A 26,684-nucleotide genomic window follows, 5' to 3' on the forward strand; every position below is an offset into this window, starting at 1 on the left:
TGCTTGATCCTTTAATTGACGATGTCTGTGGGAGTTTGCACAACATTGCAGGTTCCCTAACACCTTCCATGACAACACAGTCATGGAATCATAGAATGGTCTTGGTTGCAAGGAGCCTTAAAGATCATCTAGTTCCAAACCCCATGCTACAGACAGGGAACCTTCCACTAGAGCAGGTTGCTCAGAGCTCCAGCCAACCTGGCCTTGAACACTTCCAGGGATGGGGCATCCACAACCTCTCTGGACAACCTGTTCCAGCTGCCTCACCACTGTCACAGGGAAGAATTTCTTCCCCACATCTCATCTAAATATCTCATCTTTTAGTTTAAAATTGTTACCCTTGTCTTACCACTATCTGCCCATGTCAAAATTCACTCTCCCCCTTTTTCTATAAGCCCCCTTTAACTCCTATTTTGCCCCAAAATTAGGAGTGCTCCCTCTTTTCATATGTACTGCCCACTTCAGTCTGAATTTGACTCTCATTATTTCTACAGAAATAACCACACACTTTCCAAGAAAGCTCTCCTGCCTACAGGAGTCACCTTCCACTGCTCCTGCGGGCATTGCACAGTGTGGTTGCACCCAGCCATGCTGGCATGGGAAAAAAATCCGTGGGTGGAGCCGTGTACCCTTCTGACATTGCCCTCTGGTGCTGGGCCTGTCCTTAGTGCCTCCAGAAGGTGGGCATGGAGCTGGGTGGTCCCTTGGCACTGGCAGCAGATTGTGAGGGCCGGCAAAAGGGGTGCAGTCCTGCAAATGGCTTTGCACAGAGCTGGTGGCTGTTGCTGCTGTACAGGGAGAGCCTGAGCCTGAGTGAGGGAGGCCTCCCAGAAGGGAAATTGTCCATGTCCAACCCAGCCAAGGGGTCCCATCTTTCTGATGTATCCTCCCACACTACTGCGATCCTTTGTCTCTAGGGCTGAATTTCATTCTTTCTTTGGAATAATCCTTTCTTCCCAAGGGGAAATTGTCTGCATATTTCTATTGTGGGGAGAGGCAGACCCTTTCCAGGTGCCTGGGTCTGAAAGGAAAGATCAAAACACAGAATAGAGGTGACAAGAATGGGACTTTTGACAGATCTATCACAAATAATGAGAAGAGTGAAGCAGAACAGGGAATTCACCGAGACACAAGAGCATCCAGTGGAACAGTCAAGCAACAGGGGTAGAACAAAGTTACAGAATAGCACAGCTCAGCTGTAGAACAGTAATCACTTCCACTACAAATTTTACCAATTAGTAATGGGTCAACCCCCTCAAACAGTTGGACACATTTATCTATTCAGGGTTGGATACAGAGACAGGCATAAAATCTTTGGCTCAGGAAATTTCCACTGAGCAGGCTGAAAACCCCAGGGCTGCATGGCAGGGAAGGGATTGTTTGCTTTATCCACTGCTTTCATACCATTATCACTTTCATACCAAAGCACTTTATTCAGTTCTTTCATAGCTGTGAGCCAACTTCCCCCCAACAAAGTGTGCGTGTGGGATGAGCAGCTCCTCTCTGCTCACGTACACAGCTCACAGGGTTCCCCAGCACAGGTTAATGAGCATACACAGGAGATTTGCATTTGCATTACTTCTTCATCTAGATTTGTCCTCATGTTACCAAGGTCCTGGGCCATTTTCTTCTAAAACCATCAGTACCTCATGCTGTGGAATGGTTGAGGAGAAAAGAAACAAAAAAATAAAATCTGAGCTGAAACTCTTCCCTATTAGTGTTTGCCTTTTCTTATTCAGAATCGCAAAAGACACCAAGGGAATCAGATGGTGTCATTACCCGGCGTCCTTGACAGAAGCCACGCAGAGACACACTGCACAATATCACTCAAATGTGCTTTCCCACACCTGGACTTAACTTTTATTATTCTTGGAATGAGCAGGTACTAAATTTGACTGGCAAAGACAACATTAAATCAGAATCAGGAGCAAAAGATGTAGGCAGATATCTGTTGCCTGGGAGAAAGAAAACCCTAACAAACCAAAGCCCCCAAAACAACAAAAAGAGGGACAAGAAGCTACTCTTGCTACTGAAGATGCAATAATAAATTTAAGATAAACCATCTTGAACTAAGTTGAGAAAAGCCAAGGATTGGAACCTGTGTGCTGGGTATTTATGCTTCTGGAAAACAAGAATCTTTCTTTCCTAGAGCATCCTCTTGCTGCAGTTTTCCCCTGTGTCCTGTAGAGTGCAGAATGGTGTTTTGAAATTGAGGATCTATTAGTCTGAAAAGGGGATAAAGTCTAAGCCTGCTTGAAATTCTCTTTAATAAAAGCAAGGCAGGCAGGCTGCTCTGAGTTATGAAGGTGGCCTTTTAAAAATGGAAATAAACAGACAGAGAAAAGAGATGACTTTAATGAACAACTACCTGTGTCTTTTTGGGTCTCAAGTTCCATTAGCAAATGGAGACTGAAAAACCAGAGCAGTTCTGTCAGCAACAACCAGCCACCCCCTCTGCACCTGAGCTTCCCCCAAACACACGTGCTTTCACTGCAGGGAAAGCCTGAAATGACAAGGGATATCCACCTGCAGCTCTCAGCAACAGCCTCATTAAGGCTATGAAAAGCTTTGAGAGATGCAGCCTCAGCTGAAGGGGTCCAGAAGTCAGGTCCAGATGCCTGACTGCACCCATCTTTGGTTTTTGCTTTTGGCTGTGTATTTCAGGGGTCTCCAGACATCCCAAATGCCTCAGTTGGGGGAAGTTGGATGTTTGATGTGAAGTACTAAGTACCATCTCGTGCCTTGAACAGTACCATGGCACCTGCCAGAAGCACTTAACTCACCTGATATGAACTGTAATTATTTGAGGGACAGATAAAGTGTCCCTGGGTGTCTTAGATGGGCAACCCTTGGAGATATGGTGGGGCAGTGGCTGAGGCACCCATCATTATCCTGTGCTACTGTTTGTGGGCACTGGAACAGGCTGCCCAGGGAAGTGGTCATGGCACCACACCCACCAGCGTTCAAGAAGCATTTGCATAACAATCTTAAGCATGTGGTGGGATTTTTGGGGTGGTCCTGGGCAGGGACAGGAGTTGGACTTCCATGATCATTGTGGGTCCCTTCCAACTCAAGATGGTCTATGATTGTGTGAGTCCCTTCCAACTCAAGATGGTTTATGATTCTGTGATTTTGTATGATTTCTAGCATTGCAGTACTGCTCAAGAAGCCATGCAGGGCACAGATGTAACCAAAGGAGCCCAAAAACAAGGCTAGTATTAGACTGTGGCAGGCTGCAACTATATGGAACCCTTTTTGTCATTTCAGAACAAGCTGATGTTCTTCATTTTGTACCAGTACTGTCCTGCTCCCAGACAGTGTTTGTCTCAACTCATGGCATTCTCACAACATCCTTTGCTGCTGTGAACAAATGAGCAAAGGAAAACCTGAAGGAGGGATCTCAGATAAGACTTTTGTAACCATCTGAGCAGTTCACAAGATGTTGCACTGGAAGTGTAATGGTGCTGAATTTCACTAGGATCCTGTATGCCAGTGCTGACTCGGCTCTCATGTTCTCTCACTACCGCCTCCAAATCCTGCAGCATAGAGTACATAGGAAAATAAAGCCTATAAATTACCAAGGAGGATGGGGAAAAGGGCAGCCTGGATCCTACTGAGCAGCAATTCTATCTTAGGTCTGAAATGCCTGCCCATGGAGATGAAGTTAATTCAGACTCGCCAGCCAACTGCAGGAGGTTCGGGAACCTCTTGCTTCCTCACGGCCGTGGAGTGCAGAGCTGTACCTGTCACAGATACTGGATGAGACAGATCTTATATTATTCTTATAGCTTTAGGGCAACTGCAGGGAGAAGGAAGGGAGAAAATCGAATCAAACACAGAAAAAGAACACAAACAAAAACTTCCCAAATGTCCTCTACTTGACAAGGACCAAAAGTGACATTGTCTGTTCCACGAGACGCTGTCAATTATTTATTAACACCTTGAGCACAGCAGGGTAGCTGAGCACGTTGTGATCTGGGGTTTCTCTGTGTGAGTATGACTGAAGTTTTTTGCAAATCAGGGCAGAGAGAAGAAGAGATACTCTTTGCCCTTGAGGGCATGCCTTTGCAATTCTGCATGTGGCACAATAATGGCAAATTCCTTTTCCTGCCTCCCTCCCTCCTCCATGCAGTGACCATCTCTGAAACCTGTACTGGACTCATCCTTTTGGCCGCTGGAGGGAAAAGCTGCCCATCCTGATAGCAGTGTCCTCCCCTTCCAGCAAGTCAGACCTCACAGATGACATCAAAAACTGAATCTCTTTCTGGGATGTGGAAGGTTTGTGCCTGTGCTTTCCAGTGTGTCCTCTCTTAGCTGAGAGCAGACAACACCTTGATCTTGGTGGATGCAGATACTTTTCTTTCTCTCCTTGCCTTTTAGGTCCTTCAGGGACAGCTGCCTTTCTAATTTCTAGCCTGACAATCCATCAGCGGTGGGAAATAATGCATCTGGGCTCTGTTGGTGGTGTCTGGGCAGTCCTGTGGCTAAACAACTGGTGTAAATAATTGACAGAGCTCAGAATCACTGCTCCCCATTGCTTCCCACTTACTGGTGTAAATAACTTACACTGGTAAGTCATTGCAAATGACTGGTAAGTCAATAGATGACTCGCACTGTTTAGCCACTTCGGTTTTGTGTTCTTGAGCATCTGACAATGATTGAGATGCTTCTGTGTGCTCAAGGAGCTCATGATGGCTTCAGTGCTGCTTTCCTTCACAAATATTTTGGCCTGCACATCTTTGCCTTTAAAGGCTGTTCCTGCCTGTGTTGTTTGATAGCTGAGAAACTCAGCAGAGGCAATGGAAGGTCATTTGCAGATCTTGATCTGTTTTTAAGACCTACTAGAGGAGTTGTTCCCCACACTCTTCCAAAAACATTTTCCTCTGTCTCTCCGCTCTCTCTTCCACCCCCTCTAGAACTCTTGTTGATGAAATTTAGGTATCTGCATGTGAATCACTGATCTCAACAATCATTTCATGGTAGGATGTATGATAGGGGAAGTACATTGTTATGACTGCCTCATGCTGGGTGGATCTGTTATCCCTCTAACTGTTTTCTTTCTTTTCTGTGTTTTAGCAATGGCAGTCAGAGGAGTGTGTAGAAGGACTTGGTGACTCTGGTAGTTGTGAGATTATGAGTAAGGAATCTCTTCCAATCATGAGAGTGCATGTTAAGACAGTGACAAAAAGCTAGACTTGGAAAAGTACAGTTTGGTGAGATGAAACATTTTCCCATTGCCAAGGTCCCTTGAAAGAGGGACTTAGTTATTTTTATTGCTTAGATCTTACAACAGAAAGCTGAGCAACATTCAGATAGGTCTACGAAGGGAGTCCTTGGAATCCCAATACCATTGTAAGGCAATTGATCTTCAGCTTCCAGCTGCTGAAGTCACCTTAAAAATATTATTCTTTCATTTGTTTGAGGAAATGTCCTCTACTTAATGTGGTGTTGCTTGCTGCAAGTGTTAGCACATCAGCTTTATAAACTATCTTATGTATTTTTGCTGCTGAAGACTGCACTTTGGACTGTTCTTCTGGTCAAAGTTCCTTGTCTATGTTCCCTTTGCTGTCAAAGGAGAGATGTGAGTTCTGTCAGGAAGACAATTTATCTTCCTCTACTTTACAAACACCTTAAATTGGGTGAAATGCCAAGGAGAGCTCAACTTTCTACTCCCTGAAATCAGAGACAGCCTGGGTAGTGTGGTTGCTCTTCATGCTGACTCTTCAATATAGATCTTCTGATTCCTTGCCTTTAGGCTGCAAAGACTTCCAAAGCAGCTCCAGTGATTTCAGTGGGATAAGTGCAAAGCATGGGTCTCAGTACCTAAACACCTTTTAAAAATAGTGATTATTTTCTCTGGTCCTTTCTTGTGTTTGAAAATACTGCTTAAAATGCACTTAAAAACAAAAGCCAAAATGTCATACAGTCCTAAAGAAAGGAGATTTTATGTAAAGCTGACATAAAAAGGTAGATTTACAAATGCAGCACTATTAAATCACTTCTAGAATTAATAGTAGGCTTTTAATTTGAGAAGTCTCTGCTTGGAGACATCCACATCACCACAGGAAGGAAAAGTGATACCACGCGGTGAGATCAGAGAGCTCCATCTGAAAAAATGATTGAATCATAATTTTGATCAATTCCTACAAATCTTTCACAGTTGAAATGGCTTTGGAACCAAGGGACATCTTAATTGATGATTCTCGAAGATGTTGGGATGGGCGGTGAACATCTAGGTAGTTTTTAGAACCCATAAATTATCAAGACAGTGATATATCAGCAACTAAATGAATAATGTAGAGATCAACATGGCTTATTTAAATTTAGCTTAACCTTTTCTTCCATGGGAGAACGAAAGAAGAATAATTGCCTCAATTAAATTTTAATCTTGGATATGTTGATCTGTAGCTGCGTTTGCCACAGACTAGGTTTCCCTTTCCCACATAGAGGAGGCAAGGCATCTAAGAATGAATTTTCCACACTAATATTGACTGTAATATGCCCAGAAATTTTGCAAGGTGGATATTTAAGTGTAACAGTACACATATCAGCTAACCCAAGGGGATTAGTTTTGTGTTCCTATTTTCCAAAGCACTGTATTCATAGACTAGAGATTATGATGTATTTTCAATATGGCACATCAACAGCTCCCCACTGCCAAAAAAAAAAAAATCTAAATAAAATGGGGAAAGAAAGTCCCTTTATCTGAAAACCTTTATCATTCAGGTCTCTGCTGTACCTGGTAAAGAGTTGGCAGATGACTTTACTGGAATTAAAGCAGAAATTAATATAAATAATGCAAATGTTGCAAGTGACTGGAAGTAAGGGGTATTTCCTGGGGTTGCTTGAATTGACAAGAAGCCGATTCCTTTGTGGTCAGCTGAGCTGTCTGTGAACATTACAATTCCTTGCTCACTCTTTTGTCCAAGAGTAAAACTGAAAATAGAGCTCACAGTTTGCATATTGTTATTTCATTCTTTTTTTTCTTTTTTAAAGCTAAGTAGCCCATATCTGTTGAACAACTCAGGGACCAAAAGCTTTTTGTGCTGTGACTGATACTGCACACTCAGTATTGCCAGCAGTGAGGTCCCTGAGCCAGAAATACCTTTGAGCTGGGAGAAGCTCTGCTGTGCCTTATCCTGTTCTACTGCATTAACAGGGAAAAAAATGCAAGTCTTTTACTAAAGCTATAAAGGGGTAAAAGCTAGAAGAGATGTGTATGAGATCTATCCAACCATTCAGGACTCAACTGGCAGTAAAAAGATAAATTCTGAGGTGGCAGAGCTGGAAACTGGTAGCAAGTTACTGGGTTGTGCTGTGTTCTAGTTGAGCCAGTGGATAAGGAAAGAGAAATATAGGTTTGAAAAGAGGTGGGTGACTACAAATTCTTCAGAGTATCAAGGGAGTTGTTTTGCCGATCATTTTATAAACAGGAGAATTGAAGCATGGCTCACCAAAGAATTGTGCATTCAAAACGCTTGATTGAAAACTTCACATCTGCTCCTGCTCTGGTGTCAGCCTGTATTTCCAAAATCAGGATCCCTCAGGATGCAGGCTTGTTGCCTGGGGAAGGAGGTGCCTGGCAGAAAGCATTTAATGCACAGATTTTGAAGCTGGGGTGCCAGCATGTTACTTCCTAAACACCAAACCAGCTTCTCAATTATTTTTTCACAGAACACAAAACCTCACTCGAATATGGAGGGAAATAATAATTTGGTGTTGACAGAAACACTTGGGATGTATGTCTTCATAAACTTTATCAGAACACAGTACTACACCTGTACCTCTAATTGTTCTAACAGAATAATTTGCTCTTTTGGGGTCTTATTGCATCAACAAGCCTTTAAAAGTTACATCCACCCTTTGAGAAAGCCATAGTTTATTAGCACCAACAGCACAGGGAATACAAGTCATAGGACAGATAGGTAAAAGTATTTAGACTGGGCAGAGATGAGACTTTATGATATCTCACTTCATTAATCTCTGATCTTGGCTGGGACAGCAAAGGTGGCCAGAAATTTGCTTATAAAGGCTTGGCTGAAGACATAACTAGGTTAAAAACCTAAAGTTTTGTTTTCCTTAGACTTCTGCCTTAAATGCATGGTCATCCTGTCACCCAAAGAACATTCTCTCGCTTTTCTAAACTGTTGGGTAATTTGGTTCAAAGGCAGCTAAAGAAAAAGTAGGAGAAGGAGGGAAGCAGACCTAAGTGGAAATTATAAATGAAGCATTATTATGTAAGGCCAGTAACAGATTTTCACTATAATTAAGATGGATTACTTTAATAATCCTTAAGGGTTTGATTCAGAACTGCATTACAAACCATTTATGTGGGGCTTGTGCACTCGTTGCCTCTGTGAGGAAATTGCAGGTGTTTAAATAAGAGAAGGGAAATTCAGAGTTTTTATATTTCTTCAAGCAGCCTCCTTCGGTTTGGAGAGATGCGTGACTGCCTCAGATTTATGTGCTGAGGAAGGTGCCTGAGCCTTGATAGCACTCTTGGAAAGTAATTACCTTTTGCAGATTTTACACCTGAACATATACACAGGCCATGACAATTTGGCTAGGGAAAAAAAACCCACAAAAGCTTTTGTGCACAGAAGAGCTGCTGTTTGGATTAATGAACTGCAGAACTAAATTTCTCCCCTCCGCAGATGTCACATATGCCTTTAAAATGTACTGTGTTCCCTTGAAAACACACAAGTGTTGGAAGATACTGTGCTTCATAAGTGAATGACTTCCCATGACTATCTGGGAAACCAGAAGGCAATGTTTCCATTTTCACAGGAACATCTTTATGTGAGAATGAGAAAAACGATAAAGAATGCTAAAACTCAGAAGAAATATTTAAGGTTGGGGTATTTCAGTGTAACATTGTAATCCTTTGAACTTTTGTCTTAGTTGTATCTGAGCTCACAAGTATTAAAAAAAAAAAGATTGCTTTGATTTTTTTTTTTTTTTTTTTTGATTGTGGGAGATGGTGGGGATATCAGCCCCCTCTTTCAAATATTTGGGATCAGAATAATTTCTGAGCCTAAGGACAAAGATTGCCCTGGCGAATATGTAGACCTTGCAAATGTGAAAGATAACATCTACTTCCCAGCCAGGAAATGCATCCAGGTTATTGTCACAGAGAAGCTGCTGTGGGGTCTGCTCTATACTGCTATGGGCCAAAGACCTCCTGCAATATCCCCCCTGCGAAGAATCTGAGGACAGAACCCCTTTCTTGGAAAAGATGATGAGTGCCAGCTCATTGATCTGGGGCAGCAAAGACCATCTGTGGGACCATCTGTTCTGCAGGGGTTGATAAATCCTCAGGCTGGGATTTGACAGATGCCAAAATGCCCACAGTGTAGACTAGAACTAAGCAAAGCAGAGCTACGTGGGGAGCCACAACCAACTCCATGCCTTGTGATGTCCAGCCCCAAGAGATCTGGCTGGACTGTTTTCCCAGCAAAGCCCAAGATGGAAACCTTACCACAGATACAAGAATGTCCCTGTTTCCTTTTGTTTTCTTGTTTCTTAGTAGTAGTGCTGCATTACAAGTTTTCAGTGAAATCCTTTGTGCTTCACTGTCTCGCTGGAGAGGTTGTGTGGGGAGAAGAATCAGTGCATTGTTTGTCAATCTTGAGCTTTCTGTTCCTGGAATATTCACTGCTAGGCAGCACAATGAAATCATCATTTAGTAGGATCTGACCAAGTCTGACAAAACAGGATTGATCATTCTCATACAGGTATATTTATTGCTTTTGTTATTTACCAGATCACTTTATTTTCCTCCTAGTTGCCAGACCATGCTACAGAGTATAGATACAAAAATGCTGCTAGCGAGGATTTTCTTGTTATTTTCTAAGTCCGTGAGAGACTTTTCTCTCTCACAGAAGAGGTAGCAGGGAATGTAAACAACCAAGCCACCTGCAACCTTGAAAAGTCTTGTTTATGGTATAGTAGAAAAATATTTTGACAATGGATGTTTTAGGATTTTAGCCAATCGCCCCCAAGGGGTGGCTGGTCCTTTGTCCAATTAGACTATGAAGAAAAAAGTCTATAAAATAGTTTGTAAAATAATTAAATAAATCAATCTTGCTGCACAATTCCTGCCTGCTGGATCTTCTCTCCTCCTCCTCCCTATGGCTGTGGGACACGGTGATATACCCTAGGGCCCAGGCCAGCGGTAATAACAGAGGTGTTTCGATTCCTAGCTACTGAGGTCAATGAGAGTTAGGAGGCCAAATACTTTTATGGATGTGATCCTAAGCTGTATAGAGAATATATCTTCTTAATAACTTGTCTTTGTGATGTATTTGATTCTTAAAAAACTACCCTATCCTTTTATTAGTTCTGCAGGAGCTTTGTGCCTCATTTTTTGGAAGGGTTTCTTCATGCCCAAGAGCAACAAGCAGCTGCATTGTGTATGCAGAGAATTGACTTACAGGGGGAATGTGCAGTGGGTTGACCACTGAATATAACTCCCCTTGAAACCTTTCAGTACCAAATCCAACCCCCCTGCCTCAGCTCACTGCACTGCAGACCCATGGCCACTCCAATCACCTGAGCAGCTGTCAGGGATCAAATCCTGCAGGGTTTGTCTTCAGTAGTGGGGGTAGCAGGAGTGAGTAAGAACAGAGAGAGACTATAACAATTACATTGAATATTATTCAAGCTTCTAATAAGTGGCTTCCTAATGGTAAACCTCAATCAGCTTGTCTTCCATTAGTTTTTCTGTTCTCCCCTTGAACCCAATTAAACTGTTTTCATCTCTAACACCCTAAGTTTCACAGCCTGACAGCACACTCCTAGAGGAACTAGGCATTTGTTTTGAGCTTACCTCCTTCTAGTTTAATTTGAATCTCCTTAATTCTTGCACTAGAATATATATGCCTTCCTCTGATACATCTATTCAACATCCTTGAAAGTGCAGTATAAGAATTTTTGAGCTGTAGAATTCAGCTGATCAGCAGTATCAATAGCTCCTAATGGGCCTCTCTTCCCTGAATTTGCCTAATTTCTTTCGGAATCTATTTACATCTTCACCTCATAGAGATTCACACTGCAAATACATCTGAATGAGGAAGCTCTTTTTCTCTGTTTGCTCTGAAACCACTGCCTGATCGCTTCCTTGGTTGTCATGTGCTGGGAAATACCAAAGACATTATTTGCTATTTGTCTTGTCTGTGCCACTTGTGATTTTACAGAACTCTGCTCCATTCTCCTGAGTCACCTTTTCCCAGGCTGAGGAGTCACAGATTATTAATTTTGCTTTCTGAAGAAACTACTCCAAACCACTGAGTATATGTGTACCTCTACTCTTCCTCTCTGTTTCTTCTCTGTGGCCCTTTCAAACAGGTGACTGAAACTGCATGTGGCATCCAGGAGATGAACAGAGAACTAATACATCCACATCATTAAGTTACTGCCTCTAATGTCACAGGGCACAAAATGAGTGTAAATGGGTTAGGGGTCAAGACCTGACAGCACTGGAGGTGCATTGATTTCAGAATGTCACTAAATTTCTTATGTATGATGTTCTGTACATATATGTATACTTTTCCTTTTGCAAGCTATTTGCATTCTGTTTTCTTATTTTTAGGTAAAAATATGTATACTATCCACTTACATTTTCCTGAACAGTTGAAGTTATTTATTATTTTATTTATTTTATTTATTTATGTTTCAATTTACTGTGGCCAAGGAAGTTCAAGAGAACACAAGGGATTTAGATGCTCTGTTCAAAGGCAGCTCAGTCTTTGGAAAAGTCAATTCTTGATCATTTGGTAAACTGAAAGTGGGATCTGATGCATTTCCTTACCATGACTGAGCTACACCCAAGTCCAATAATAAAGTTATCACCTACTATTTCCTCTAATGTCTCCAAGGTCTTCAGTTTGTTTTCCAACAGATGATTATTCAAATTACAAAATCAGAATATATTCTCCTTGACATGCAGAGTCTCTTTTCATTGTTATTCTGTTGTCTTTAAGGAGAGAAACTTAAGTGCACATTCCCTTCAACTTGGGGCGATGCTGAAAACTTTGACACATATTGTGCAATGTCCACAACTTGCTATTATTCTCCTCCAGGTCCATAGACTCGAAGCCCCAGTGAGAGGAGTCTGTGATTTACCCAATGAATTAGCATGACAAATCTGCAGCCTTATGAATAATACATAGGAAGGAACAGGGATATCTGTTGCCATTTCTGTGGATGCTACTAATAACCTGTAAAGCCCCTCCTCTGGGAATGCTGTTCTGAAAGAGCACAGGGCTAAGGTTGCAGAGCATCTTGCTTGGCATGCAGAATTGCTGTTTATAATTCAGATTGGATTTGCCAGCACACATACACCCCCCCCCCAAAAAAAAAAAAAAAAAAAAGAGAATAAAGAAAAGATGGGAAAAGGCAGCAGATCTCTTATTGCTGAGAAGCACAAACAGCCTTTGTGCTGGGAGGTAGAAGTAAAATGATGGTCCCATAATATGATTTTGGCAAATAATCATTTAGGAGACATTAGAGAAATAAGTACAGTATGAAATAGAAGTGGCATTTTTTTGCCCTGAAGGGGATGCCTCTTATTTAGCAATGCTGTTGAATAAAAGATGAACCACACAGAGGTTTTTTTGTACTTCAGTATTTTTATTAAGATATTTAGGGTTTACAGCTTAATAAATTGCCCAAAGAAAAAAAAAAGTATCTGGAGATGGTGTTGTTTTCATCCAATCTGGATTTATTTAACACATAGCATGCAATATCTGTTTTCAGAAAATGGGTTTTTAATTTAAAAAGCCTTCTGGGCTGTCGGGTATTCTGTCCCAAACAACTCACAGCTGATATACTTCTTTCTGATAAGTTCTTCTCCACCTTCTCCTCTTTTTGGTGAAAATTGGCCCAATCTCAAACCTGTCTGGGGCTTGTGTAAGACAAAGAAACAGGTTTGATCATTAAAACTTAGTTAATATTTGTGCCTCTTGAATACAAAGTTGACAGAAGTGGGTACCACACAGCCTCCTGGTCAGCACCCTGATCAAGCTGGATGTGAGTGAAACCAATACACAGGGAATTGACAAAAACATATCTCGTACAAAAATGGAGATGATCTTGCAGCTATTCTGCCCTTAAACCCACTTTATAGTCCCTGTCCATCTAAACAAAGGTAAAAGAAACAAAATGCCTGCAAATCCCATAACAGCAAAAGATAGGTCCTTGGCAAGTCTGAGTGTAGACCACAAAGCCAGGAAAGTAGAAATGTATTCCCAACAGGCAATGGAAAGTTTTGCTTCATTTCCAAAACCATGACATGACAACTGTCTGTCCAGGACAGGCTTTCCTGTACTTGGAAAAGAGAAAGATGACTTGTGGGCAGGTTTTTTTGGTAGAAGAGAAGCTATCATTATTCTTGGAGAAACCCTTACAACACAACATGCCTAAGCAGCCATTTTAACATCTCAGTTACACAGAGACATTTATGCTGCTCCAGAGCAGCTGGGCATGAAATAGACTTTGATCTTCTGCTGCAGCTTCTTTTCTAATAGCTTCCAGCCTCCTCCCATATTCTTGGCCACCTGTCACTTGAAAGTCACAAGAATCCTAATTGCTTTGTCACAATGTCTCTTTCACAAGAGAGAAACTTTCGGTTTTTCTTCTTTTCCCTTTGTGTGCCATTTTGCTTGAGCACTTGACCAAGTTTCATTCTGGCTGTTTGCTGACAGCACTGCTCAGATGTCCTGCGTGTGTGTGTGTGTATATGTATGGAAATTGTCAAATAGGAGTGCTCAAAATGCATTAGCTAATCCCTTTCCCTTTCATTTCCCCTATAAGTGCAAAGAGATTAGCTTTAGTATGAAAGGACGTTTCAAGTTGGAGAGGATCTCAGAAGGTCATCCAGTCCAACTTCCTGCTTAGAGCAGGGTCTGCTGTAATGTTACAAAGCTTTCTTCTCATGCAGCAAATTTAATTATGTTGGTTTCTGGGTCTACAAGATCAATTTAAGAAAAAGAGACTCCTGGATGCTTTCTCTGGTACCCCACGACTGCCAGCCACACACTGCTCCAGAACATATCTGCAGACTCTGTGCCATTGTACTGCAGAGCTCACAGATGCTGCATATTAAGACTGAACTTCTCAATGGCTCTGAAAGACACCATGGAAAGTAGTACTCATTCAGCCCTTCTGTGTTCAGAAAGATTTTATTTTGTGAGAATTTGAACTTTGCCAGAACAAACACGAAGGAATACCTTCAGACAATTCCAGCATCCCTTCATGTTGTTTCTTAGGGAAGAGAGCAAAGTTGCCAAACCTTTGACATCAAGTGGCCTGACAAAGCCTAAGAGCATAACTAGCCCAAGCCAAATCATGGGAGTCAGACATTACTTCCTAGAATATGTGGGCAAGTTCGTGATCAGATTAAATCAAAATAATAAGTGGACTCATCCAGATATCCAGATCTCTGCCTTCTGCCCAACACCAGCTGCTGAGAATAACTTAATTCTATTTGCAGATTAATCACCAGGATGTTTACTAAGGGAGGGGAGTATTTTTAAGTATATAGAGTGTAAATTTATCAAAGACTCTCATAAGTCCAAAACCAGAATCTGCTCACACACAGGTTGAACAGACAGGGTCAGATGAATTAAAGGTATTAGAAGGATTAAATATGATAACACACAGAGAGCCTAGCAGAGTTTTATTAAGATTGAGAGAGATGAATATTATTAAGCTTGGTGATTGTACATGTCATTTTGGGAGAGAGGATAGTAGAAATGGAAACAAACATCATTAACAACAACTAGAAGAACAGTTTCATCTGCATACATAAATATTTCAGTCCTCGCTCTTCCTCTGGGCACTACTTAGAGAAATGCTAGACAAAAAATAACAATAAAAAAGAGCATTCACTCTGAAGGCATTCAATTGAAAAAATGAATACAAGGTTAGGGAATGTAGGGAGAAATAAGAGTGAAGGGCCAGGCTATGAGCACTTTGAAAGCAGAGTAGTGTTTGTGACATTTGTACCAACAAGAACTAGAATCTGGGTCTGCCATATTAATGCTGATTTTTTGGATCAGTAACATATAGATGAGTTTTGTTACTGCTTTGTGAATTTCAATGACTGGAAATGTGCTTGCAGTTATATCTGGACCTCTGACTTTAGTGGGTGACTGGGGACAAATCCCTGTGAATGTGAATTGCATAGGTAATTGCCCAGAGGCCTCCTCATTGTGGCTTTTGCCTTTGAGAAGCATCAAGCAGCTATTTAAAGTGCATGGAAATGCAATGTGGAAAGTTTGTGTTTGGTGTCAATGCAGGAGAAAAAACGAACTGATGGGTTTGTGTAGCTTGTGTCACGCCATAACCCAGTGCTGCTTGTGACCAAATCCACTCTCCCCTCAAGGCACCATGCCAGTGTTCTTCCCAGAACTAGTAATGGAGACGTCTTGCAATAGTCTCCTTGATGTGTCAGTTTAAAGTCACCGCTTTATAACTGTTTCAAAGCTTGAAAAGGGGGGTTGCCTTTGCTAGAGTGAAATGCAAATCAGCTTTCTCAGGTTTTTATCCACAGCACCACTGTTTTTGAAAGTGGCAATAAACTGTTTCCTAAGAAGAACCACCTTCTCTCTTCCCTGTCATGGATGAATATCACTTCAGCGTGATGCTGGTCTATCTGTAGAGTCAAAGCTGGCAGGTAATTCATCATCCTGCACCAAGCTGATTCATTAGAAACCCAGGAAACTAGATATTAACTAGCTCCTTTAATATGTTTCCCTTTATTCTCATCTCACAAAATTTCCTGTCCCTCTTTTTTATCCTGTGTTGCTAAATTGCAATTATCATGGAACTTTGATCTCTTCACCTGTAGATGGCCCACTCATCCATCACCACAGTGATTGTTTTAAACACTAAAAATCCAGGACTTTCTGCAGGTTTAAAAAACATTTAAAGCTAGCTCTTGCCTGTAAAACAGCCATGCAGACTGTATCAAATGAGGGGAAAGGAAGTAGGGCTTTGCAAACTCAAAACAGAGAAAGATCATTTGTGACTTAAAAAAACAGATTTTATTTAAGAAGAAATGTGTGTTTGTCATTTTTTTTTTTTAATCCTTTAGTTTTCAAGATTTAATTTTCATCTTCCTGTTTCTGATAAGAAGAAGTGACTTGATGGCCAGAAATGAGGGTTCTACAGAAAAATGCCAAAAAAATCACAAATAGGCTCCACCATGCATTGCTAGGATCTCTAGTTCTAAATTGGAGATGCTACTAGACAATTTCCATCATTTTGTTCTGATTATCTGGAGTATGTGTAATCTATCTAGAGCTTTCAGCTGGATTTACTATGGGTAAACTGAACAGCTAGACAGCGTGAATACCATATTTCTGATCAGCATCTCCCAGCAGTGTGATACTTAATACAGACCCAGGGTACAGCTGATTTGCAAAGATTTTATGAGACTGCCTGGATTTTTCTGAATGTGGATCAGATCTGTTAAAACTCTTGTGCTGGCTGGATATACAGAAATCCCAGAAATAAAAAGGTAGAAATTATCTACAAGTTACTTGTGCTCATTTCTACACTGAAAGAATAGAACCTGTTTTGAGTAATGGCTGCTTTTCCCTCAATATAAGATTCAACAATTCTATTTCAAGACCATATTCTTTTTCAGAACTCATTTTTACCTGCAGTGGGTTGTGTTTGAATCTACACCTTAAGAAAGATTTAGTTTTAAAAAGAAGGATAGTACAAAAACCTGATGATGAATTCTCTCTTCCAAATAATTAAATGAACAGATGGCCCATTTCTATCCTTATGAGAGATTTTAAAATTTATTTTTTCCTTCATGTTTTGTACTTTTTAACTAAAACTTCATTTTTGCACCAGCAATACCCGGTGGTATCTCTTTAAAATTTTAATGGAACATGAGGGTGGATTTTCATTCACATTTTACCATCCCAAGGGGCAAAAGGGAGGCATTTCAGAAATTACCATATTTATGACACATTGCTAATGAATGTGAGATGCCATCCTCTGTCAATTCTCTTCAGCTCTATGCTCTGCCTTGGCCATTTCTAAGTTATTCCATGGGATTAGTCCTGCATTGCCCCAGAGCCAGCGCCACCAGGTTCATAGAATCATGGGATCATAGAATATACTGAGTTGGAAGGCACCTATGGTTTCCTTCCCTGGAGTATGTCAGGCATTTGGAAACTCAGAATTTCCAGTTGAAAATATTTTGTGCCTGGATATGATATACAGAACATTCATATTTGGTGAGGAGCGGGGAAATCTTACAATAAGAACACAAAATGTTTCATGCAATTGTATGGGAACTTGTACCCAAAGTTGTGCATTATTGATGTAGGAAATCAAGCCCTGATGCACTTCAGAATTCCCACTGGATCTAGAGGGGGGTTATCTGACCCAAGCAACCTGCAGACAGTTCTTATTATCAGACAGAAGCCACAGCACTGATACTGGTAGGAGTTTTCCAAGGCAGCATGCCTGGGGGGGAATACCTTTAAAGTAACCCTCCACAGAGGTCTAAGCTTAATAATAAGGGCCCCATGAAGTTCTAAGCATCCCCCCCCCCCCCCCCTTTAAAGCTCCTAAAACTGAAGAGTTCATAGTATTTCCAGAGGTAGGGTACCTTTGTGAAGGCTGTAGTGCCATGGCTGCTGATGTCTGTCTAAAGGCAAGTCATGGTTGTGCTGGTCTCCCTGGCTTTGGATGCCTCCTCCTGCTTTAGTTATCATTGATACTCCTGTGACTGAGCTGTTACCAGTCAAGACTTCTTTTTCTTGTTAGTTTCCATCAGGTCCTTTAACTGTCCCACTGCACAGTCACAGTTCCAGTGGTAGCACAGGACTGGGGGCTGTGCACCTGGAGATGGAGCACAAGACTTGTCCAGAATTGCTGGTCTTTTCATTACACTGCTGGGTTTGGAGCCAGCCTAGCACTTCTGTCTCCACAATCCAGAGTGCTGACAATGTCTTCAGGTCTGCAAAGACATGTGGAGGCAGAAGAGGACCTGGAGAGGATTGGTTTGGGGCCAGGAGTTGCCTGCAAACATTGACAAAAGCCCACTGGGCTTCTGTGGTGATGGTGTGTGACAGAATCACGTAGTAGAGGGGACAACAAAAATGTCACACTTTGCTTTTAAATGTAGTTAATAACTATTAGCCTTTTGGAAATGCCAATATGTACAAGAATGAGGCAGTGGGGTTTGTTTGTTTGTTAGTTTTAGGGCAGATACTATAAGGCACCCACCATCAGACCCACTTTTTGCTAAGCTGTACTGTCTGCACAATAATACCACTTTGTGCTTCATGACTTTGAGCAGACTCATGCAGTAAGGGCTGTAATAAGGTGTGAAATAAAGATTTAGTAGCACAGTATTGCAAATGTAGTCTAACAAAGGAGTTCATTACAGTTCCATTAAGACTGCAGAGTTAACATTAAGAACAGCCAAGAAACACAAAAACTTAAGGTATTAATGTTCCTGCAGCAGCATTAAGTCAGTCACATTGTACAACCAACAAGCTCTGTTTCTTGCTCTGGGCCAGACTGTACAACTTTCAATTTTATCACAGTTGTCTGATCATAGTCATAGGGTCCAAAGGTCCCAGGAACCATCAGCCCACAGGATTAAGAGCTCTGCCTAAGTGGAAGAGCCTTTGTTTACTCTGATGAACAGTTCACCTTGCACAGTCCCCCAGCGCACAGCACAACTGGGAGATGTCAAGCAGAAGGAACTTAATCAGGTCAAACATTTCAATTTGTATCAGAAATTTGTTTAAGCAGGAAAGACCTGCTTGTGCACCTATGAGGGCAACCTCATTGCTCTCATCAGTTCTTGCTACCTTACTCATTTCTAAGTGATTTCAGTCTTGACCTACAATAGAACTGGAAAGGAAATGTTGTCAGGGAACCACGATTTTGTTTTCCACACAAACATCTTGATTTGTCTGAAGTTGGTATGGGCTTTTGATAATTAGTCCCCCTTGAAATATTTTAGAGAAAATGTTTTGAGATTGAGTGAAACTGTTTCATTTGTGCATTTTCTGAGATGATTCACATTTGCAGAACCAAAATGCTGGAATGTAATCAGTTTCAGATGTTGATTTAGAGATATGAGAGGCATTGGTGCCTCTCTTCCTCAAGGAGGTTGCTGGGACCAGCCACACGGACCCTGCCCCTCTCTTGCTGCTGCCTGTCCCTTCCCATCCCTCGGGAAAGTGCCCGAGCCCAGCACAGTGGAGCAGAGCAGTCAGAAGCAGCGGCAAGATGCAGATATCTCAGCTGTGGGGCTTTGTCCATCCTTGTTTTCCATTGTCTTGGGCTCAGGGAAGGGGAGAGCACTGCAGGTAACAGCCACCAGCCTGTCTTTGTCCCATTGGCAACATGGAATAAAGTCGAGGTGGTGAACACCCTTTGTGTGTAAAGCACTTTTTTTTGGTGTACTTTTATTATTAACTTTGCTGCTGTCAATGTATGTCTCTTATTCCATTGCTGTTTTCTTTCAGTAAATTATCTCAACCCATATGCTCTGCTGTCGTCCCTCTCTTACTGGAGGGAGTGTGGGGGAGTGGCTTATTTGAAGTTTCATTTCTGGCTGCCGTTAAACCACCACAGTGTCAATTTTAAGAAATAGCTGGAAATTTTGCTGTGATAAGCTGTGCATCACTACTCTTCTGTTTCATTCTCCGGTCTGTGTTTCTGTTTCTCCTTGCCATACCATAAATCTGAAAGAGGAGGCCATTTAAATGTTCAAATAAATGTCTAACCATAGTCATCACATTTAAACAGTTTATTTACTTAGGTGACAGACTTTTCAATATCAATCTGTCTTTTTTGTCCTTATATAAGACTTCTCACAGGACAAATAAGAAAAGTTATCCCCAAATACTGGAGACTAAAAGCATTTGCAGCAGCGCTTTTCACTGAGAAAAGCATGGGCAGTCTGCCCAGGAGAACTTAGCTGATTTCTGGTTTTGTCACAGATCCTCCTTTTGTCTTTGGGCAAGTTCTTTGACCTCTCCTCTCCACTCTTTTAGGAAAGACACACAGCTTTTGTGTTGGCTAGTGAGACTTTGGATCTCCTGCCCAGGAACTGGGTAGATATTATATTAAGGGGCTAGGGGTGTCTCTAAGTCCCATGTGGATATAAGCCACAATCACAAATGTTGCCTGTTAAGAGAATTGACAAGGAAATGTGTGCAATCTTCACTCTCTGAAGTGAAGGCTGCCAGACTGAGGCAATAGAGATTTAATGTATTCAAACATTGCAGTGCTGTGTGTAAGTGAATATGATTTAAGGTAATGCATTTTAACACAGCATTATACACTTGCCAGAGTGATTTTATGTAAAGTTATAGTCCTGCTTTTAAATGACAGTACATCAAGACACATCTTGAATTAACTTGACCGAAAGCTTTTTGTGATAAATAGCTGGTGCAGTGGTACAGGGTACAACTGACCAGGGCTCTGCAGGGACAACACATCTGCCTTGGATTTTGGGAGATTACTCTGGGCTGGGGAAGATGATGGCTTAAGTCATGAGTAGTGTTCTGGGCTGGACATTGTTTTTCTGTGCACAGGTGCACAAGAAGGGAGAAAGTATCCACCTTCCCTGCTCCACTGGTGGTTCTTTGAGTTACGTTGGGATGCAGGCTTGGAGGCTCTGTAAGCAGGGCCAGGGGAAGGCAGCTGCCCTCTGTGGTATCAGTTGCCCCAGAAATGCCATAAAAGTGGAATAAAGACTTCTGGGAAGCACATCCCCAAGTCAGTGCCAAACTCATGGCTTTCTGAGCCATGGTAGATTAATTTAGCAGGGAAGCAATTAAGAGGCTGAAGAGTCTCCTGCCTGGCAGTGCTGGCTGCTCAGCTTGAGCTGCCCTAAAGAAGCCCCATTTTAGGGGAAACTTCCCCTGCAGTGCAGCTTATCCAGAGTATTCCCTTTAGGTACACTAAATGGGGAACCCTTTCAGGGGTAGCATCAGCACTGGGATGCTGGCATCCTGGTGCCAGCTAAAGAAGTCTGCTTTCTGCAGAGAGCATGATAACTGCCAGCAAAACCAAATTAACAGTCTTCACAGCTTGCATCCAAATTCAATGGAATATTAATTATGACCGAAAGTACAAATGTAACAAACAGCTCCTTTGGAAAAAGTGATTTATCTGTCTAAGTAACATTATGAATTATCAGTTTATCAGTAGCTTGACATAAAACACATAATTATATCAGTGAATCATTTAATAATTAGAGCACAAGTTAATTGACATTATTCACCAGCTGAATAAAATCTCCACGAGGCAAACAATAGCACCCACTGGGGTAGAGGTAATTTTAACACAGTTCTTCAATTAATAAAGTAAAAAATATAAACCAAACATAATTACAGTGGTCGACAGGACTGTGTGTGTGACTGTAGGGGGGAATAGGAGTTTCAACAAACGTAGGGCAGTAAATTATCAAAATTTAATGATTTCCCCAAGTACTCATGTTCTGAGGAAAACTATACCCTGAAAAAAAAAACAGAAATAGAAAGGAGAGAAAAAAAATTGGAATAGAATAGCAGTAACAGTATCACTGACTTATTCTGAGCAAATCTGTGGAGAAATAAATGCCTGGTATTTATGAGATTTCCATAGGGACAAAAAGAATTTATTTGTGATCAAAGAAAGGGTGAAACAAAAAGCAAAATATCCTTATACCTGCTTTTTAGAGGCTTTTTTTTCCTAACTGCTGCTTTTGCAACACATTGTCTAGTTGGGGAGCTTGGGCACTGAACTACTCAAACCAATGGTATTGGAACAATTATTCTGAAATCATGAATGAGCTGATCCATGCCTCTCAGCACTATCAGATAGATTTCTAAAAATTGAATACTTAGAAAATTCTTTTCCTTTTAAGTTTTGAGTCTTGAAATTGCTTCCATATAGCAGTTGCCAGATAATTTTTTTTCTTCATTCGGGCTAGAGAGCACTTAAAAAACCAATAGTGAATGTCCCAAATAGTCATGGTACCTCAAGAGCTGGGATTAAGGAAGCAACTAGCACATGTTGCCAGGTTGGCAGTAGCTGTAGGGAAAAGTGCACCAGGAAGAAACGTTCCTCCAGATCACCTCTGTGTCACATCTCATTCTCTGCATCCCCATTGCCTTTGGTTTTAACTGACATTGAGTAATGACACAACCAGGTAATCTCAGCTGAACTGGATATTCAGAAAAGATTATAGGAGCATACAGTTTATTTGCTTTCCATTGGTTACACACCATTCTGGGCAGGCAGCAAACAGATTTAGATTGATTTGATTTATCTCTCAGTATTTAAGATGAGAATGAGATCACTCCCATGTCTGTACTCAATGGGAGAAGCAGGAAACCACAGAGAACCCATGTGGATTTGTTGTAGTCCTACAGAGGCATCTGTCGTTTATGCCGATGGAAGAATATGGCCAGGCTGCTTATCATGTTCAGCCAAGTGTCAGGTTGTGGGGACTGAACCCAAGCACGAGGATACAGACATGGTGAAATCTCACCAACACCAGTTTGGAAAGGTAAGACTTGTAAGTCCATTAGTAACCTGGGGTTTTGTTGTACCACCTTTGCTAAATCACGAGCAACTCTATTTTACCTCCTCCTTCTACTGTTTATCATTTGCACTTCTATCCCGAGCCAAACTGGGACTCATTGTGTAAGAAGCTGAACAAACACAGGGGGAGGGATAACACAGCAAGACAAAGAAGGTGAGAGAAGCACCTGCTTTTGAAATTACCTGCCTGGAATGCTCTGTCATGGTGCTCAGACTAGGACACACTTCTGTCCTGTTCAAGGTACATTCAGATACTCAAACAATGTGAGCGCCTTCTCATTGTGAGTGAAGGCAGTAGAATCCATCATTATTAATTGGACTGTTACTGGAAAATCTGCTAATATTCCTCTGCCTTGTATAAAGAAATAGAAGAAAACAGAAGGAAAGAGACTATAGCAACAGAAGTTATAGAGGCTGGGTCCAATTAGACCATTTCCAGATATTTTAGGTAAGAGAGACAAATGTGAAACGTAGACAGAATGTTAAAAATCTAATATTTTCCTGAATATTTAAATCAGAGTACTAAAAAGCAGGCTGGGTCAATGTGTTTCAGAAAATAAGTTTCCTTATAAAAATCCTCAGCAGACCCCTCTGCAGAGGTGATGGTGCACGTTGAGCTGTAAGAACTGGAAGCCAATGAACCACAGGTGCTTGCTGGCTAGGAGCTCTTAAACCACCCATTCCTCAGGTGGAACTTTTGTTCTGGGTACCACCTTTAATAACAATGATATTAACACCAGTGGCTAACTAACAGCCAGAGCATCTAAATAAGTTGGGATTGGAAGTTATCTTCACTTTGTGATAACACTGAAGACTTAAAGAGCAGTTTGAGTGAGAGGGGTTTCTCACTCTTAAATGAGATGGTAGAGCAGTGGTGATGCTGCAACAAGTATGTGGAGCTGTGGGTTAGGTTGCCTTGTCTCACTCAAAGAAAACTCGAGCACAGCATGAATAAACAGGCTAGGAAAGAGTAGTCTAGTTGAAAGTATTGTACTCTGAATGAAATAAGACTGGAAAACCATACAGGGAGGACTGCTCTCTGTAGCTAAATTGAGAGTCTATTAGGAAGGATCCCACAAGCTGTTGCCCTGAAATTATTCACCATCCTTAACAGTTTGTTGATGGAATGAAAATATGGCATTGGGTAATGCTGAATGAGGAAAGACTGCAAATGTCCTGTAGAACCAAGATGGAGACATGATTTGGAAAAGGAAATAGCAGGCAAGTCAACAAAGTGGGTGCAAGGTGCCCTGCATCATAGGAATGATTTACAGTTAAATATAGAGATGTGAGCCAGGTAGTATTTTAGGGAGGAGAACAGTGGGAGTATGATAAAAAATCGAGCAGTTTCAGACCATGCAAATAATGCAGATCACATTTCAGCACAGAGACTAGGAAGATCTCTTGCAGGCTCTTTGAGATAACCATTCTCAGGACTCAGTAAAGGCTTTCTGGGGTGCCAGAATGTAAGTCTTATCTCTGTATTTCAGGTGGTGCAGATTTTGAGAGGCTAGAAAAAGCTGAAGACTTGAAGACTGCTGCCAGGAAAGTTGAAAGAAATGGAGTGTGAATTGCCTAGGGAAGAGATAGCCAAAGGCAGGCATCCATCTAGCAGTCTGCTTCAAGGCAGAAGGGAGAAAATTGCTCTCTTCATTCATTGTGAAAAGGACTAGAAGTAATGGTCTTAAATGATAGCAAGAGGTGTTATGTGTAGTATTATGCTAGACACTAAGGAAAACTTTGTAGCAGGACAGTAGTTATGCCCTGAAAACAACTGTGTGGGAGGACAATGGTTTTTCCTTACTGATGTCTCAAAGAACTAGGTAAACTCATGTAGTCTGATGGGCAGTAGGGAAATATTGGCAGAGTAGGGAGAGAATTTGAAGGTCTCTTATAAGTAGAAGCTGTAATTGTCTGTACTCAATGTGCAGAAAGTTAAAATCTCCAAATCTCCCTGTTTGAGAACAAAATAAAGGCACATTCTTTCAGAGAAGAGCATCCACAAGCTACCAAGCCCTCATCCAGCCATGTGTGATTTATCCAGGAGGGGGAACATATCAACTCCTTGTCTATCTGAGAGATAATCAGTGTTTCCCCTAAATAAATTCTCGTCTGTCATTCAGGTTTTATGTTTAGAGGATGGTAATTAAGTGCTATTATTATGAAAAAGTATTTTATCTGGTCACTGCTGGCACATAATTTGCACAGGCATTAACCTAGTCTGGCTTGATCTATCAGCATGATACACTTGTATATATAATAATAATGATGATAGTAATGAGAGTAAAATTCATAAAATGAGCAGTTATTTCTTGAGCTATATACATCTATTTATAAATGCATATTGCACTTTGTTAGAAATATTTGAGAAATTGCCTTTTCTTTTCCTTGTGGAATTCTGAATTAGTTTCCATTTCACAGTAATAAGCATGTCACTTTTAATTTTTTCTGTTTTCAATACTTTTCTCAATTCTTTCATATCCTTTTTCTACTTCAGACTTAATACTTTTTTCTTTGTTTTCCAAGGTATTCTTGGAAATATAAGTTTCTTATGGAAACTTATCTTGAAAAATATTATGCTTAAAAGGAGGCAAAACAGTATAAAATAATGAGGAGGGACAAAAATGCAAACAATACATACAAATTATTTTTCTAGGGAAGTTAAAAACCAGACAGACTAAGGTAAAAAATGTGTTAGGACAGTCAATTAAAAAACCTAATTACTAGGAAAAATATGACTAGTTGTATAATTTCTGGATGTGAGTTCTCTTTTATATCCTTAGTGGTTAGAAGAACCCCAAATTGTTTCCTATGGCACTAGAAAGTGTATTTTTCAGGAGCGGAACTTAGCAGTCTCCAACTGTTTGTTAGTCTCCCCTGATTTAAGATCAGAAGAAGATGCCACCAACTTGAAAATACAAGAAATGCAATACAAAGAAAGCAAACTAAAATATTATCTGGTGATACAACACCACCTGATCTGCAAAAATACCAAAACCACAGACCTCCCCACCTCCTCTTCCCTCTCACTGTTTTAAGTAATTAAAATCCATTTTCACTTTCCAACCCTCAAAACTCCTTGCTCCAAACCAATAACCTATTATTACTCCCCAGTCTTAAAATTTTGCAGGTGTTTCTGTGCTTTACTGAAGTCATAATGAGTGTTTGATATCTTGGACTATTTCTGCAGTTAATATGTGATATGCTATGAGAACTTACATATCCATCTTACTTGGGTAGAAGACAAAGCAAGCTCAGGGGAAAGAAATCCTAATGTAATAATATCTTGGGTAGTGGCAGAGTAAAGGAGTGAAAAATACCAGCACAGCTAATGCCTCTTTTTGCAATTATTCCCACTTTTATAAGTTTGCCCCAGTGTGAAAGTTTTCTCCTTTAAAATGGGCTGGCAAAGATAATCCATTAATTCAACAGCACTGGAAAGTTAACATTTTTTCCCTTCATTAGCAAGTTCAAAATTGCATTTTATTTCCATTTTGATGAGATTTTTATGAGTTAGAAGAGAGGAAGTTGAACCCCAGGAGCTTAATGGACCTAGAAAGATCGCAGATACAGGATTGAATTCAATGAACTGTGAGGAGTTTAGTAAATTAATTAAATTTAAGAAAATAAGGGTTTTTTTGTCTGCTGGATTAAAAATGCTAAAATGCAATGAAAAGTTAATTTAATGCTAAAACTTTTTCCCCTAAATTTATTTTTCATTGATATTAAATAACTTCTTCAAAGCTTAAAAGGCAGAGAAGAAAGGGGACAAGACTTGTAGAAAAATAATTATTACATTAATTTCTAATTCCCTATTGTATCCTGTAGTCATATCAATCTGAGGACTGTCCTTCAGAGCTGTGAACAGCATTCTCTGGGGTGTTGGCAGCCTTTCCCAGACCCACATTTTCCCTACAGTCCTTTTTCACTTGGACTTGTTTCAGGAACGGCTCAGCTGTTGAGAAGTGGCTATGTTCTCATGGAGTTCATAGCCCAAAATATTCACATGTGTCTGTGATGCAAAGCCCTGAAGCAGCTCACAGAGCTACAAGACCTTCTAGGGTCAGAAACTGTGGTTTCCCTTATCAAGTGAAAGGTAGAAGGGT

At 40.9% G+C, this 26,684-nt stretch overlaps 1 long non-coding RNA gene across 1 annotated transcript; it reads right to left on the bottom strand.

Moving 5' to 3' along the window:
* Positions 1-1,259: 1,259 nt before the first annotated feature.
* LOC138113091 (uncharacterized) lies at positions 1,260-2,449 on the bottom strand. Its single transcript, XR_011151995.1, has 3 exons — positions 2,369-2,449; positions 2,099-2,181; positions 1,260-1,652 (listed from the first exon to the last, which is right to left on the bottom strand). It is a non-coding gene; the product is annotated as an uncharacterized lncRNA (long non-coding RNA).
* Positions 2,450-26,684: the final 24,235 nt, after the last annotated feature.

The sequence above is a fragment of the Aphelocoma coerulescens genome, chromosome 7 (assembly GCF_041296385.1).
Source record: "Aphelocoma coerulescens isolate FSJ_1873_10779 chromosome 7, UR_Acoe_1.0, whole genome shotgun sequence".
Taxonomy (NCBI): Eukaryota; Metazoa; Chordata; class Aves; order Passeriformes; family Corvidae; genus Aphelocoma; species Aphelocoma coerulescens.